Genomic DNA, 16333 nt, shown 5'->3' on the forward strand with positions numbered 1-16333 from the left:
AAATGCAGAGGCCTGACAAAGCCACGTGGTGGTGAGTATGAGGCGGTGCGGACTCTGTCAGCCGGCAGGAGGGAGGGAGGGGGGGAGGGAAGGATGGGAGGGCAGCTTGGTGCTATCTGGTAAAGGCGAAGGCATGTATGTAAGCACAGCCTTTACCTGAATTCTTTTTTGTTTTTTAACTAAAAGAGATGACAATTTTATTTTCACATTTCATAATACAAACAAAAGTTGCTTTTTTTTGGTCCCACTACTCCCCTCCAAAACTACTCTCGTTTAGATAAGAAGAGGGAGCAGGACTTCCTTGTCATGCTGTTAGAAAATACCCAGAGCCCCAGCACTAGGATTCCTGGTGAGGTAGCATGAGTAATATACAAGTGATAGAAGGAGGCTCCCCTCTTTCCTTGTGTCTGCTCAAGTCATTTCTGGCCGAGTGGGTGCCACCGTGGGACAGGCGAGAGGTCTCCTGACGGAAGGCCCAGGCATCACTCATGTGGCCTCCCATAGGTGGCCTCACTCCAGGAGCAGGCCCCACTGGCATCGTCCCAGGAGGAGGCGGGGCCCCCACATGGGGTGCTGGCAGCATACCAAGGTGAGGAGGGCCTGGGAGACTGGGGGCAAGTGGGACCATTGCTCCTGCAGGAGGAGGAGGAGCAGAGAACGCAGTAGGAGGCAGGGTCCGGTTGTTTTGTCAAGCAGGTTCGGAGCCTGCTCTTCCATCCATTCCTGGCGGTGGTTGCTCACATTCTCCGTGTTTCCCCCCACTGCAGTGGATCTTTCTCACAGGTGGAGAGGCCTGGGTGAGGTGTGTGTCACCCGAGTCAACAAGAAAACTTGGACACGTTGTTCTGCAGGCTGTTGGCACTGCTGGGAATGACTTACCTGGATTCTTCTATCTTCAATTCTTCCAAAATTTGGCATCCTGCTACACCTTCCTCAGTTCAGCTCCGAATACAGCCCTTTCCTCTTTAGACATCTTCAACAGCTCCCCTGTGAAAGGGGATTGCCCGTGAAAGGAACGTCACACTCTAATGACATTTTAGCCTTTTGTGGAGTAACAACGTATGGTTTATATTCCATTCTTAATAGTCCTCTCATAAAATTAACCTCACAGGCTGAAATATCTCTTTTAAATCTTTAACCATATGAAATGTTAAAATAAAGGAGTGGTGAAGCTGGAGGATAATCTAATTTTATACCTTGATGTTACAGATGGGAATGCTGGGGCCCAGGGAGGCTGAGTATCTACCCAAGGCCACCCCACAAGATAAAGAATCAGAGGAGACCCCAGCTTTCCTGAGTTTCTGATCAGGGCTCTTACCACTGTGCCTCTCCTCCTGGATGGGCCCATCACAGGCCTGGCTGTGCGGGTACATGGAGTTCCAACTACTTTGGCTGCCTTCACGTCACCTTACTTTAGGCAGCCCAGCAGCGACAGCCACCCTTGGTCACAAAGTAAATATATGCCAGGGAGCTGGACAGGAAAGCACTTTTGGTGCTGGCAGCTTGCCGGTCCTGAAGTACTCTATCCCTGAACTGGGATGCCCTTGTATTCACCTTGTCAACAGGGAGCAGGCAGATCTTTCCTTTACTGTAATTGGGTTAGTCTTTTGGGTTTGCCCTCTTCCCAGCTGTCAAAAGGGATTATACAGAAATGTACTGCTGCATCGACCACAGATCAGGTGCAGGCTGAGGCCAAAGCGGGAGGAAATTTCCAAATCCATTCATTAATCACCTTAAATACCAGGTTGCTGCTGGCTGCATTTTCTTCCAGCTGTAATCACTTTTGCTCCAACCAGAGCTCAGAGGTCATCCTGTGAGCTGCAGTGCCTTCAGCAGAGACCTGGGTGCAAACACAGGGAGGTAAGGCATTGGGGCAGCCCATGAGTGTCTGTGCTCACCTGGGCAAGTGTTCCCATGCCTGAGAGGGCATCACATTAAATAACAAATTTTAAAATACATGGTGAGTCAAGACAGAGCCCACAGAAGAAAGAAAAAGCTTTTCTCCTGCTGTTGGACAAGGGGCCCTGAACTTTCTTGCACTAGACCCGGAGCCCAGCTGTATCTTATCCATTCAGGCTGCTCTAACAAGATAGCACACTCTGGGTGATGTAAGGACAACAAAAAATTGTATCTCACAGTTTTGGAGGCTGGATGTCCAAGGTCAGGGTGCTAGCATGGTGGAGTGAGGGCCCTTTTCCAAGCTGCAGACTTTTCACTTTATCTTCCTTCTTAAGGAGAAGGGGGCAGGAAGCTCTGTGGAGCTTCATTTGTAAAAGCATTAATCCCATTCACAAGGGCTTTACTCTCAAGACCTAAGCACCTCCCAAAAGCCCCACCTTCTCATACCACCATCTTTGGGGGTTAGGATTTCAACGTATGACTTTGGGAAGACACACCCATTCAGACCATAGCAGTTTCCCAACTGTAATGGGTGGAAGGGAACATCTGTTTCCTCAGAACCCCACAGGTGCCTGTAACAGTGAAGCCCAGCCCATTAGCCTTCCTGCATCGGCACCTGAGAAGGTCTATGGAGCCAGGTTCTGTGAAGACCTCTGACAGTTCACCCCAGGGATCCTCAAACTTCAGAGAGTAGGATGTTCTCAGGGGCAGCCCCAGAGGTTCTGACTCTTAAGGAGGGGCCCAAGATTTCACATTCTAAGGTGATCCAGGTATGCCGAGGCTACAGGTCTGTGGTCCACACTTTGAGTCACACACTTTGTGGTGACGACTTTACTGCACGGATGAAGCCACGGAAACCGGGTACCTCACCCAATGGCACGCACCCGTTCAGAACAGGAACCACAGAAACCAGATCTCCACACTCCAGCAGCACCTTTCCAATGACCCGTCATGGTCCTCATGGGGTTTGAGCGAGGAGGTGAGAACCATGCTCTGTAAGTTTCCATAAACGCTTGCTAAGCAAATGAGTGTTTAAGCAACGAAGTAAACCAGCCCTCATTCTCCCCCTTAGGTGAGGCAAGTAGCACTAGAGGTCAGAAAAATCACCTTTGGAGTCTTGGTTTCCTTAATGACAGCCAATGTTCATGAAGCATTTAAACAGGCATTTATCCTCTCCATGAACCTGTGGGAGAGGCACTATTACCATTATCCCCATTCTACAGGCGAGGGAACCGATACTCAGGGAGTTTAGGGAATTTGACCAAAGTCACAAAACCATAGTGCAGAGGCAGGATTTGAACACATGCACTCTGACTTCATAGCCCAAACTCTCACCATTCTGCCTGAAGAGATTATGTCTTTGGGGTCCACCGACGCAGTTCTGGCTGCCTCCCTGGAGGCCCTCCCACTCATCTGCTCTCTAAATCTTCCCACTTTTACCATCCAGCTCAACCCACAGCTCCCTTTGAGGATTCCTCTCAGCCGTGCAGCAGCTCTACTCATTTAAGCCCCTCAGGCAGCTCTCTGGGTCTGATCCAATCCACCTGACCCCAAGCCAGTGCTTCTCATGAATGCAGTGCTGGCCTTAGAGTGGGCCAGAGTGGCCCCTGGTGTTGGCCCTGGCTTCAGAGGGCCTTGCTCTGCCCTTTCTCTAGCTTGCCCCTTCCATTGGGGTGGACCATCAGTGGAGGGGTGGGAGAGAATGGAGGACCTAAAGCCCCTCTTCTGGAATGTTCTGAGTACCCAGTGCCCTGGAATTCCCTGCATAAATGGCCCTGAGCCATTCCCAGGGCTTGCATGGAACTGTCTGCTGGCTCATCCTTACTGATTTTAGAGAGGGGAAGAAGGGGAGAGAGGGTAGGGGCAGAGAGGGAGAAAGAGAGAAACAGCAACGTGAGAGAAAAACATCAGTTGGTTGCCTCATACACACTCTGACTAGGGACTGAACCCACAGCCTAGGTATGTGCCCTGACTGGGGATTGAACCAGTAAACTTTTGGTTTATGGGACAATACTCCAACCAACTGAGCCACCCCGGCCAGGGCAGGTTTCTTTCCATTTTTTATTTTATTCTTATTATAGAAATAATAAATATGGTTATTTTTTAATAAATAAGAAATAAAAAGTAGCAGTTCCATCACTGAAACTCCCTTTGTTGTATGTGCACTGTGTGTGTGTGTGTGTGTGTGTGTGTGTGTGTGTGTGTTTCAATTTCAGGACAAAATGGAGTTACTTTTGTTAGTGCACATCACCAAACCAAATAACTTAATAACTAACCTATTTGCAGTTCCAATCTCTCCCAGGGGTACAATTTAAATCAATCAGTCTGGAATTTCCACACTAGTGAGCTAATCTGCCAGATAAAAAGTCCTGCCTTCCCCTAAGGCAAGTTGTCCTTGCCTGAAATAATTCACTCTCTTAGCTTCTTAGTCCCACCTTCTCTCTGAGCATAAACACCTTCCATGTTGTACAACTCCAGGGAGCATCCTTCTATTTGCTACTCGGGATGCTGCCCAATTCATGAATTGCTTAACAAAGCCAATTCGAGTTTCAAATTTACTCAGTTGAAATTTGTTCTCTAACACTACAAAGGGAGTTACTAGAACAAAAATACCAGAAGTCTCAAGTTTCCATGAGTCAAAGACTGCTTAAAGTACGGTACGTACACACAATAGAACGAGATGCAGATGTCAGAAAGAATTAGAACGTTCCCATGATACGGAATATTTCTGAGGTAACTTGGCTCCATCCAGCTAGATGGCTGCCTTGTTGTTACTTGTATGGAGTACTGGCCTCCCCCAGGGCCTTCACGTTCCCTCTGCTTTATATGTTCAACTTCAGAAATCTGCAAGGCTCATTCTCTCACTTTCTTCAGGCCTGAGTTCAAATATGAGTTAACCGACAAGGCTTTCACCAACCACCCTACAGAAAATAGCAACAACCCTCCCACACACACACACTTGCTCCTTGTACCCTTAACCTGTTTTTTGTCATACCATTTATCACCTTCCACTGTATACTTACTTGTTTATTTATTTCCCACAAAAATGTAACCTCCATGAGGGCAAGGAATATAAGCTTTGTTCACTTCCAAGTACCTAAAAATGTGTTTGGCACATAGTAGGTGCTCCGTAAATATTTATTGAATAAATGAATATATTACGTGAAAAAGCAAGATGCTGGGCAATGATTTTTAATATGCTTATATTTATGCGTTTTTAACATTTTCAAGTCAGCAAACATGCATTCAGTGCTACTGTTACCATTGGTGTTTAGCTAGATATTGGGAAGGGGAGCAAAAGAGACTAGACATGGAGCTTAAAAAACTGGGAAGCAGGAGCCTGCTTGCTGCACCACCAGGAAGCTACAGCTTCTCACACTCCAGGAGATCGCAGCAGTGCTCCGCAAGGGGATTAACTCTCCTCCCTTGCCCCCTCCAGTACCAGATTGTTGGGGGGCGCAGGGGGAGGTGCTGTCAGTCTAACTAGGGGATGAACCCTATCCAAAGCCCACAAAAACTTGGGAAGTTGACGGGTCATTTTGAGAAGCACCTGGTCTGTTCCCAACCCAAGCTCCTGGTTATAACCCCAGGGAAACAAACTCTGTCTCTTGCTTGTGACTCACACTCCCACGGAGCACTCACCTGCTCTCATCATGGCCTCCAAGAGGGAGCCTGAACACCAAAGCAGAACAACGGACGACAGCTGGAAACACACGCTGAGGTACTGGATGCTGGACCGGACTGGACTGGACTTTAATGTGGGGCATGAAGTCTGGGCAGTGGCTTTCCTCCTGGCCCTACTGAAGACCAGATTGGACTTTTCCATGGTGAGACAGAAGAAGATGGCACATTGGGAAGTCAGGAAGGAAACCCCCTTAAATGCACATCATCAATAAACCACAGCACAGAGTCACATCCTCCCATGTGGGTCTCAGGAGATTCTTTTCCTTCCGACGCTGCAAGAACCCCACTGCCACCAATAACACTCCTGTGTAGAAAATAGTGCAGAAACTGCTCATGAAGGATCAGAAAGCTGAATAGCAGTTTACAATCCAATTCAAAAGATAAGACAAGCCATAAAATAAGGATAAAAAGGAATATGTGGAAAGCAAGCTTAAGTTAGAGACTTTTTAAATAATGATTTGCAATTACAAATAATGTAGCAATGATTAAACTTGTGCCTATGTATTTTTTCAACTACAGTTTATTTTCAATATTATTTTGTATTGGTTTCAGGTGTATAGCACAGTAGTTAGACAATAATACACTTTACAAAAGTGTTCCCCCTGACATTTCCAGTACCCATCTGGCACTATGTATGGTTACTATTTATGTTTTTATTTAAAAAAAGACTAGTTAGGCACCTGGGCAGTGTGCCTCAGTTGGTTGGAGCATTGTCCCATAGACCAAAAGGTTGAAGGTTTGATACCCAGTCAGGGCTTACAAGGAGGCAACCAATCGATGTTTCCCTCTGACATCAATGTTTCTCTCTCTCTCTCTCTCTCTCTCTCTCTTTCTCCCCACCCCCATGCCCCACTCCCTTCCTCTCTCTAAAAGCAATGAAAAAATAACCTTGGGTGAGGATTTAAAAAGAAGAAGAAAGGAAAAAAGACTAGTTAGGGAAATGTTTCAATGTACATGAAATATCTTTAACAGGTTATAGAAGAAATAGGTCATGCTCGTTGCCTGCAGGAAGGGGAACTTGATGGCTGGGAGACAGACTGGGAGGAGGTTTTTCATTATATTCTATTTGTAGACCCATAGGGTGGCTCTGGAGGGACTCAGGGAGACTGTCATGACAGCACACTTTGTGGTTCTTTATCCAGTCCTATCGGGGGCCCATCTCTTGTAAAGAATCTGACAAGGCACCAGCTTCCCAGAATGACTCCCTGTTATTCTCCTGCCTAATCTAAAAACGGACTGTGAGAAAGAGGCTGATGAGCTCATTTTCATGGACCCTAACCCTCGCAAGTACAAATGAAGGTCACATACACCCTTAGTCTTTGGGTCTGTAATTGAATCTTCCTTTACTGGGTTGGCCAAAAAGTCCATTTAATTTTTTCCATAAAATAAAATACACAATTTTCATTTTTACCAATAACTTCATTGATTGGGATATTTTGAATATGTCAGCTATCTCCCATTATTGGCTTCTTGTGGGTAGAGGCCAGGAGTGCTGCTAAACACCTTCTAATAAGACAGCCCCACAGCAAAGAATTATTTGGCCAAATGTCAATAATGACAAGAAACTTCGTAAACCACTTTTGACACATTTGATCAGTCACAGCACCTTCTCCATACACTACACAAATCTTCCTTTGCGTTTTAGTTGTGTTTTTACCTTTCTTGAAATAATAAAGCATAATACACCAAAAATATTGCATATTTTATTCCATCTTCAATATTAACATGGCTGCACAAAAATTCACCAATTTTGATGTTTTTTAACACATGCTGATATGACAGCTGTCACAATAGAGTCTAACAAAATTGTTTCAAATAAAGTTAAAGACAACAAAGTGCTACTGGAGGCATCTTACAGGAAAAAAACAAACTTTTGGCCAACCCAATAGTAAAAATGTGAATTTGCAGAGATTTCATTCAACTTGTTCAAGTCATGAATTTTGATAAGAACAATTTTCTTGCTCATTTTCACAGTTTAATTAGCAATTAAAAATTCACTAAATAAAGAATTTGTAAAGTTCTTTGCTCCCAAATTCTATTAGAAACCTGTTGAACAGAAGATTGCTCACATTTAGCATTTCTGGTTTTTAAAAATTTAAGCAGATAATCCTTTGAATGTCTTTTCTTTTTTGGCTTTTTTCTTTTCTGAGTGGTGCTGTTATATTTTCTAAATTGATCCCAACTTGACTTGTACTCATTTCCAATGACCTAAGTATTTACAAAGATGTTTTTCTTCAAAAACATTCAAAATTATTAATATTACTAAGGAAAATGCAAAAAAATGCATAAATTAAAATTTTTTAATTTAAATAAAGCTGATTTTTAAATTTATTTTTTGACTTTTTTTTAAAGATTTTAGTTATTTATTTTTAGAGAGGGAAGGGAGGGAGATAGAGAGAGAGAAACATCAATCTGCGGTTGCTGGGGGTCATGGCCTGCAACCCAGGAATGTACCCTGACTGGGAATCGAACCTGCGACACTTAGGTTCGCAGCCTGTGCTCAATCCACTGAGCTACACCAGCCAGGGCTAATATTTTGACTTTTCAATTAAATTGTATTAAATATTATTACAGAAATAAAACAACAATTCTGGATTGTGTTTTTTTTTGCAATTATGTCTTATTCTTTAAAAAAAAACTGGTATAAAATGTCTTATCAGTAATACAACCTGTAGGTTGAAAATTCAGAGACAATGAATTTGGATAAAAATCCAGAGTCAGTTAACAGTCTAGATGACAGAGAGACTTCTGTGAATTACACACCTTCCAACTGCCTGGTCTGAACATCATGGGAAAGCTGTCTCGTCAAGTGCTGCCTGCTTCAGTTTCAGGAAGCCTTTACCTCCAGGTCAGCAGAGGGTGTGCAGGTCCAGCCAGGGTTAGGTGCCTTCTTTAGATGTGTCACGTGACTCCAGATGTCTACTCCCTGGTGTTTGGTAGCCCAAGGATTGATTGGTTAGGGGCTAGTACTGATAGGGGCCTTACCAGTGAGGTTGAAGAGTGTCTTTCTGGGGGTATCTTTCCCAAAAGACAAAATTTCCAGTTTGTAAAATGTGTTCCTTAAGGTCTTCATCTACGTGGAATACACTGTCAGAAGATTGCTCTACCAGAACACGGCTGATTTTCATAGAAGGAATTAGGCCTTTACAGTAGGGAACTGTAGCTCCTTTCATAAGCTGCAAATCAGAGGAGGCAGGGGCCAGGTGCGCTGGGCACCCCGTGACTAATCCAAAGGATGAGAGTGTATGGGTACCAGAGAGAGTGGATCTGAGATTTAGAATGACCAAAGTATTTGGAGGTTTTCTACAAATTCTGCCAATTACATCTTAATAATGTTATTAGTGCATTCAACTAAACGTCAGGATTAAGGGTGGCAAGGGCAGTGAAAGTGTTGTAAAACCAGCCGAGCAGCGTAGACTTCTCAAAGCACCCGATAACATCAGTCCCCCAGTCACTGTGGAGTTTGAGGGTTCCCTTGGTAGGGATATTCTTTTCCAAAGGGACCATTAGCCATTGAGGAGGCAGCAGTCTCTCTACTCAGGGAAAGCAGAAATCTAGTGAGAAAACATACAGACCATGACTGAAACATTATTTCTATCCATGAGGCCGGGGAAGCTGTATGAAACCCATTTGCAAACCTTGAGTAGTCCTTTAGGGAATTTAAGATATCTGGGGGCAGTGGGAACAAGCTTCCCTGGTTATCCTCGGGACAAGTGGGAAAAATGAAGCAGGTGCTTTTTTCAGCCTAATTAAACCTCCCCAGCAATAGTGATCCATGCATGCTATCATTTTGCAGTGGACCAAGGGTTTCATGCATCTGCAGTAGATAGGAGTGGAAATCGTGGAGCCATAGGACAGGGGTGTTATTTGGCCTGAACCAGACCTTTCTCTTTTTATCAAACCAACAATTGTTAGACTTCCAATCTTGTTTTTCCTTTTTTGAAACCAATTGTTGGGCTTCTCTAGCCAGTTTTTCTAAGTTATTATCTGGGGAAATACCTCTTTGGACCAAGAAGAGGTTCGTTCCCTTAAAGGCACCTTTCCTTGTGGGAGCATCAGCAAAGTGATTTCCTTTAGCTTTCAGAGAGTCAGCTCTAGAATGTCCCTCAATCTTCATAATAGCTAAGCAGGAGGTGAAAGTCCAGCCTCCAATAAATCCTTAGCACAATGGCCATTTTAAATTTTATTTCTGCTGGAAGTAAATAATTCACTTTGTTTCCATAGCATTTCAAAATCATGAGCTACTCAGAAAGCATATCCAGTGTCAGTATAAATGGCAATTTTGCCCTTGGCCAGGGTGCAGGCCTGTGTGAGTGCATGTGATTTGGCTTGTTGGGCCATAGTAGCTAAAGGCAAAGGCGCCACTTCCATTACATCAAAGGATACTGATACTCCATATCCTGCACAGTCTTTGCCATTGCCACCTGTTAAGCCAGAATCATCAGTGAACCATGAGAAGTCTGCAGTACTCAAAGGAGTTCCCTGCAGATAATGACTAGGGTCAGGAGGCAACCCATCAGTGTTAAGAAGTTGTGAGGGGCTTCATCGGCAATCTCAAACTCCAGGGTCAGTGAGGAAGCAGTTAGTTCCGGGGTTTTAATGCCACTTAATAAGCAAAGGCTCTATATCCTCCTTCAAATATCTTACAACTATAACTACATATATACAAATTCAGGAAAAATACAAATTTTTTCATATGGCAGCATTCCTCAGATACTAGTGTATTGCTACAGTATGATCCCCAACACATCACACCTCCCTGTGTCCAGCTCCTCTGCAATATGATTTTTGCCATGCCTCCCATCAAGAGAGACTATATCCTCCCTTCGCCCTTGGATCTGGGTGTCCCTCAAGGCTTCATTGGTCAACAGAATGAGACAAAAGCAACACTGTGTAACTCCCAAGGCCAGACTTTTGCTCTGAGAAGAACTGAGGCATCCCAGCCAACAGCCAGCGTAGCCGTCGAACATGTGAATGAAACCACCCTGGACCATCCAGCCCCCCTGTGGTGCTGCTGGCTGACTGCAGGCACAGCAGAGATCAGCAGAAAAATCACACAGCTGTTCCCCCAGCTGTCCCCCTCCCAAGAAATGTGAGCAAAGACATTAGTGCTTTAGGCCACCGAGTTTCAGTGTGGTTTGTTACACAGTAACATGTAACTGACACCGACACTTTGTGCAACTGCTGTGAAGACTGAGCTAATTCATGAATGCCTCCAGAATCACAAATTAGAACAAAGAGAAAAAAATGAACCCTTGGTACTATTGAGAAACAGTATTTCGGTATTCTAGAACCTACTGAATTCATGCTCTTTGAGAGGAGGGCTATGACAAATTAATTTGTCTTTTCTCTTATCTACACATATCAGCCAATTCAATTCTTTCTCCTTTCAAAGCAGTGACAGTCTGCAGGGTCAGCAGAGGCAGAGCCCACAAGCCTTCACAGCATTTGGACTCAGCAGTCCTTTCTAAGGGCAAATTACCCTGGCCCGTTTGGGAAAATGGTTGAGGCCTTTTTTCAGGATTTGCCTGTGAACTGTGACTAGGGAAAATTGGTAATATCTATTAAGTTTAAAATTTGCCAATTTCTTATACATCAATCCAACTTCAAGGAAACTATCGTATAGAAATAAAAGGACCAATATATTAGAGTACCTATGCAAAAATGTTTATCACAAACATTGTTTAAAGTAGGAAAAAGTAGAAACAACTTAAAAACAGCATTGATTAGGGTCTATCTGCATTAGCGAACATTATACAACGGTTGAAGAGATTACATCTGTTGACTTGAAGGGATTTATTCATTCATTCTTTCATTCATTAAACATTTACTGAGTGTCAGCTATGAAGCCAGCACTGTTCTGAATACCAGAGATACAGCAAGGAGCAAGACAAGGTGTGTTGCTCATGGAATTTACCTCTCGATGGAGAAAGACAGACCACAAACAAATAAGCGCTATGTCAGATGGTGGCGAGTCTGTCTATGAAGAATAATGAAGGGGGGTCCAGAGACCAGCCTGGAAGGAAGTGAGGGCAGGAGCTTTGTGGCTCTCAGGAGGAAGGGCAGTCTAGACTGAGGAAACAGCACGTGCAAAGGCCCTGACTTGGGAGTATGCTTGGTGCGATATCTAAACATCAAGGACACCAGGGTGTCATGGGGACGAGGATAGGGGTCAAGTCAGAGAGGAGAACCATAGAGTGTGGCAGGGGCGGGGGAAGGGGTGGATGTAGATCACATGGGGCCTTGTAGCTGCTGGTGAGGACCTTGGTTTTTACTCTGCATAGGATGGGCAGCCTCTGGAAGGTTTTGGGCTGGGGAGCAGCATGGCCTGACTTAGGTTTTTAAATGATCCTTCTGGATGCTGTGAGAACAGACTGAAGGAGGTTGCTACAGTGAGACAGATAGAGAGAGGGGATGGCGCTAACACCAAGGTGGGGAAAAGTGGTGGGATTCCAGATTTGTTTTGATGGGAGGGCCTGCAGGATGTCCTGGCAGAACTGGATGTGGGGTGTGAGAAGGAGCCAAGTGGCCATTAAGTAATGTTAATGAAAACAACTAGTTTTGGAGTAACGAGTGTAGCGCGATCCCATTTTTGTTCAAATAAACAACAAATAAAACACCCTCTCCCCCTTGTGCATGGATATTTGTGTTGGTGTTACATGGCCAACTCCTAGAGCTGCCCATGACAAAATACCACCGACTCTGTGGTCGAAACAACAGAAACGTATTTCCCACAGCCCTGGAGGCCAAGAGTCTAATATGAAGGTGCTGTCGGGTTATTTCTGGTGGGACCACTCTGCCTGGCTTGCAGACAGACCCCTGCCTGCCAGCTGTGTCCTCACATGGCCTCTCTCCTGTAAGGCCCCACCCTTCTGACCTCACTTCATCTTTATTAGCTCCAACTATAGTCACACTGGGGTTCGGGACTTTAACATTTGAATTCCTGGGAAGACTAATTCAGTCCCTAACGCTGAGTATGGAGGAAGTTGTGAAAGGTGACCTGGGAATAGTCGGCAGGGATGGCCTGAGGGACTGTGGGCCAGGTGCGAGTGTTGATTAATTTTTTTCCTTTGAACAGTTCCATTGGTTGCAGTGAGTATGTCAGTTTTTAAACAAATGTTGACAAGGCATTTAATATAGAAAGATTTTAAGAGAGATAAAAAGCCACCTTGGCTGAAAATTCATTCCTGCACGAATTTTCTCAGGCTACCACTAGCCTCTGACTCAGCTCCTGGGTGGTGGATGGTGGTGGGGGAGGGGGAAGCAAGGATGCTCAAGCAAGCTCAGCTTTTGGTGATGGGGTTAAAGGGGCCAAGGAGAAAGGACGTGGATATTATTCCCCTCCCTGAATCAAGTCTGGGACATCCGTGACAGACCCCCTCCCCCACCCTCACAGGCAACTGGAGTCAGAGTGTCTGAGATGGAAGTGACTGGAGGGAAGGCTTCGTGACTTGCAGCCGTGAGGTCAGTGGAAGCCTTGGGTAACCCTGCCATGACTCCCTCCGGAGACGCAGGGCTGGGCTGCAGCGAGGACTCCAGCTGGCACCTTCTGCACTCCCCACCCAACCCGCCTTGATTCTGCAAGCTCCAGTGAGTATCTTAGTTTTCTACCATAGTTTTCATTCAGAAAGAAAACAGCATGTGTCTTTCACTTCTCTAGACCCCTCTCAGCACCATGGAGGAGCTTGCTTCAACCCAGCACCCTCAGACTACCACAGTTGGGGTTCTGAACTCCAATTCTCAGTGACCCTGGACAAGCTGCTTGACTCTGCTTATCCCCAGCTGATTTTCAGTGGAGATACAAATTGCCACCTCATAAAGGTGTGGCGGACATTCAGTGAAAGAAGGTAGACAGTTTGCCTGTTTCTTCCTCTGTCAAGTGGAACCTGCCCTGCTGACACATCCCATCAGCAGGAAAAACACTGTTACCTCCTCACAGAACCTGTCGTGTGCCAGAGACTTTACACGGTACTCTACAAACACAGGATTCATTTTATAGCCGAAAAAAACTAAGGACCAGAGAAGAAAGGTAATGTGTCCAAGATGACACTGCTCAGGAAGAGTCGAGGTGGGACTCAGGCCCCAGCTCTCCACCCCAAGGCCTAAGCTCTTTCACCCCACCACCCATATGATTAGTTTGTACAATCACCTTAGAAGCACAGACCCCTGGGTAAACATGAGGTAGCAGTGTCTCTCTCTAACAGTTCATCCCTGGGCCCAGAGTGCCCCAGGACTGCTCATGAATTCACTACATACCTGCTTTTATGCCCATCACTGAGCCTGACAGGCCAGCAGCTCGGATCTGTGGGTGGAGGCTGGTGTGAGCCTTGGCTTCTGTGTCCCAGGCATGCGCTGAGGGTACTCCGTAGTGAGGAGGGCTGGAGGGCCCCACAGGCAAAGGCTGAGCCCCATCCACACTCTGGGTGATCTTAGGCCAGTCGCCTCTCAGGCCTTGGGGACACAGCTATATAATAAAGATAGAACCTGTCATGGTTTGGAGACCTTTCAGCTGTAAAGATTTGCGATCCCACAGAGAAGCTGCCTTGAGTTTCCACGTCTGGGAGTAGAGGCCTCACAGAGAAATCTTGAGCCTCACGGTTTCTAGAAAGCTCACCACAAATCCCAGAGATTACAAATTCCTGCCAGGGTCCCCCTGTCAAGGTAGAGAACATCCACACCTGCCGAAAATGCTTGTAAGGGTTTATTTGAGCCAAACTGACAACACATGTTCATTAAGTGCCGGTTGAAGAGTTGAAGGGCCCATCCACAGCTCAGGTGTTTATTGTTGAGTCTAGACACACCCCAGTTCAACACGCTCTCATTAAGAATTCATTAGGTACCATGACGGTGCTCAGTGTCAGCAACACATAGAGACCTACTCCCTGTTTTTGAGGGGCTTATAGGAGAATGAGCACCTTGCTGGGCCCTATGAGGGCAAATATTAGGAAGATGGAATTCCCCTTTCAACAAGTTTACCTATGTGGCAAGAGGAGCTGAAAAAAGGAAAGCATGTGAAAAGGAACTTGGAAACAGAGACAACTGCAAGGACAGTTATTTAGTCCACAAATAAAACAGAATTTGTTAAACTATTCTCTTGGCCTCTGTTTAGGGAATAATTCATGTCATGCTATTAATTACACTGGATGGAGCTCACGTTACTTCTGCTTCACTTGTGTGCGTGAGCCGGGGAGCTCCCGATGCCTGGGCACGCAGACCAGCCGACGCCCTGCCGTCCCCTCTTGGCAGCACTTGGGCTGGGCTTGTAGCCTCTAAAATGCCTTGCAGACCTCTCCCTGCCTCAGCCAGGGGCCTTTAACCAGAAGGGCCACAGATGTACTGCGGTTAACTACTTCACCTCCCCCAAAAGTAAACAAATAAAAGGAAGAGTTTATTTAAATTATTTCAATTCACCTGAAGCCAAAAGAACCTGAATAGCCAGCCAGGCCAGGCCTAATGTTCTTAAAGCTTGTCCTCAGTTCTTCAGATTCCCAAGTCCAAATTTCCAAATTATCTTATCTTTCCAAGCTAGGCCTTCAGTCCTTAGATGCTGGCTGCTCTGTGGGCAGAAAGCCCCTCAGTCAGGTCTCCACAGCCTGGTGCAGTCAGCCTAACTCCGGCCAGGAATAAGTAGTAGAAAGCAAGGCCCCTTAGGCCAGAGTCAGTGACCCCAGAAGAGGACTGGGTTTGGTAGAGTGATCAACCTTTGTCCAGGACTGACATTTCATTAGAAGTGTGACTTTTAGGGCTAAACCTAAGAAAATTCTAGGCAAACCCAGGTGAGTTGATCCCTGGTACAGCCAACAGCCCATCTATTTCCTGTTCATATATCGTTAATTCTGAGGAGCACATTTCTTTACATTTGACATCACTGAAACCGGAATGAGGTTTAAATTGGTGGTATCCTACAGTGGCTGTCAGCCGGGACTGAGCCGAGTTCTCCGGGAGAGGAGGCACACTTGCCAGTCACTTCTGGGGCACTACCAACCAGACCGCTTTAGTTTTCTGTTCGACTTTCCTAGACCACATTGACAGTGCGAATTCTGACTTTTAACCTGCAAGAGGGCAGGTTTGTGGTTCAATTTCTCAGGAGAGAATTGTTCTTCCTCCCTCTATGCAGTGCCAACATCGTGACATGCACATTTCTGGCCAGTCTCTTCCTTGGGAAAATTTCTCTCTGGTGTCCCAGCTTTTATATACAGTCTCCTTCTTTGGTACTTTTTTCTTTTGCAAAAAATAATGGTGTGGCTTACAGTTGATGGTATCTCTGGTTGGATGGAGATTGTCAATCCTCAATGGCCCCCAGGGGGGCAGAGGGCCTTCGCTGGTGTTGGAAGAAGGCACAGTGCTGGATGGCCCAGACACTCTGGGCTAGATCCAGAATCACAGTGGCTGTTCTCCCCACCAAGGCCTCTGCCCTCACAGGCCCGGCTCTGAGCTCAGGGGTCACTTCACGGACCTGTGCAGCCCTGCAACTCACTTGAATTGCTCTTCTTGACCAGTTTCTCAAGACAGGTCAGTTAGAAACATCGACAGCTTTTCTTGCAAACACAAAGCCCATTTATGTGAAATGGCAAACCCCTCCTAAATGTTGCCCTAGGTAGAAATCCCAAGGAAGCAGAATTGTCATAGACAGAAAGAGGAAGATGCAGTGTTTAAACTTGGAATCCAGAATCCATGGTTTCTACACCTAGATTTTCCTTCATTCCCTGGGCTTCTCAGCATTTCCTGTGTGTTGTCTGGTCCCTTTCAT

The 16333-nt window shown here is 45.7% G+C and overlaps 1 pseudogene; it reads right to left on the minus strand.

The window, feature by feature from the left end:
• Positions 1–411: 411 nt before the first annotated feature.
• Positions 412–5725, minus strand: LOC123811330 (annotated as a pseudogene).
• Between the last annotated feature and the right edge of the window lie 10608 nt (positions 5726–16333).

Source organism: Phyllostomus hastatus, unplaced genomic scaffold, assembly GCF_019186645.2.
Source record: "Phyllostomus hastatus isolate PE091 unplaced genomic scaffold, TTU_PhHast_1.1 phas_scaffold_78, whole genome shotgun sequence".
Lineage (NCBI taxonomy): Eukaryota > Metazoa > Chordata > Mammalia > Chiroptera > Phyllostomidae > Phyllostomus > Phyllostomus hastatus.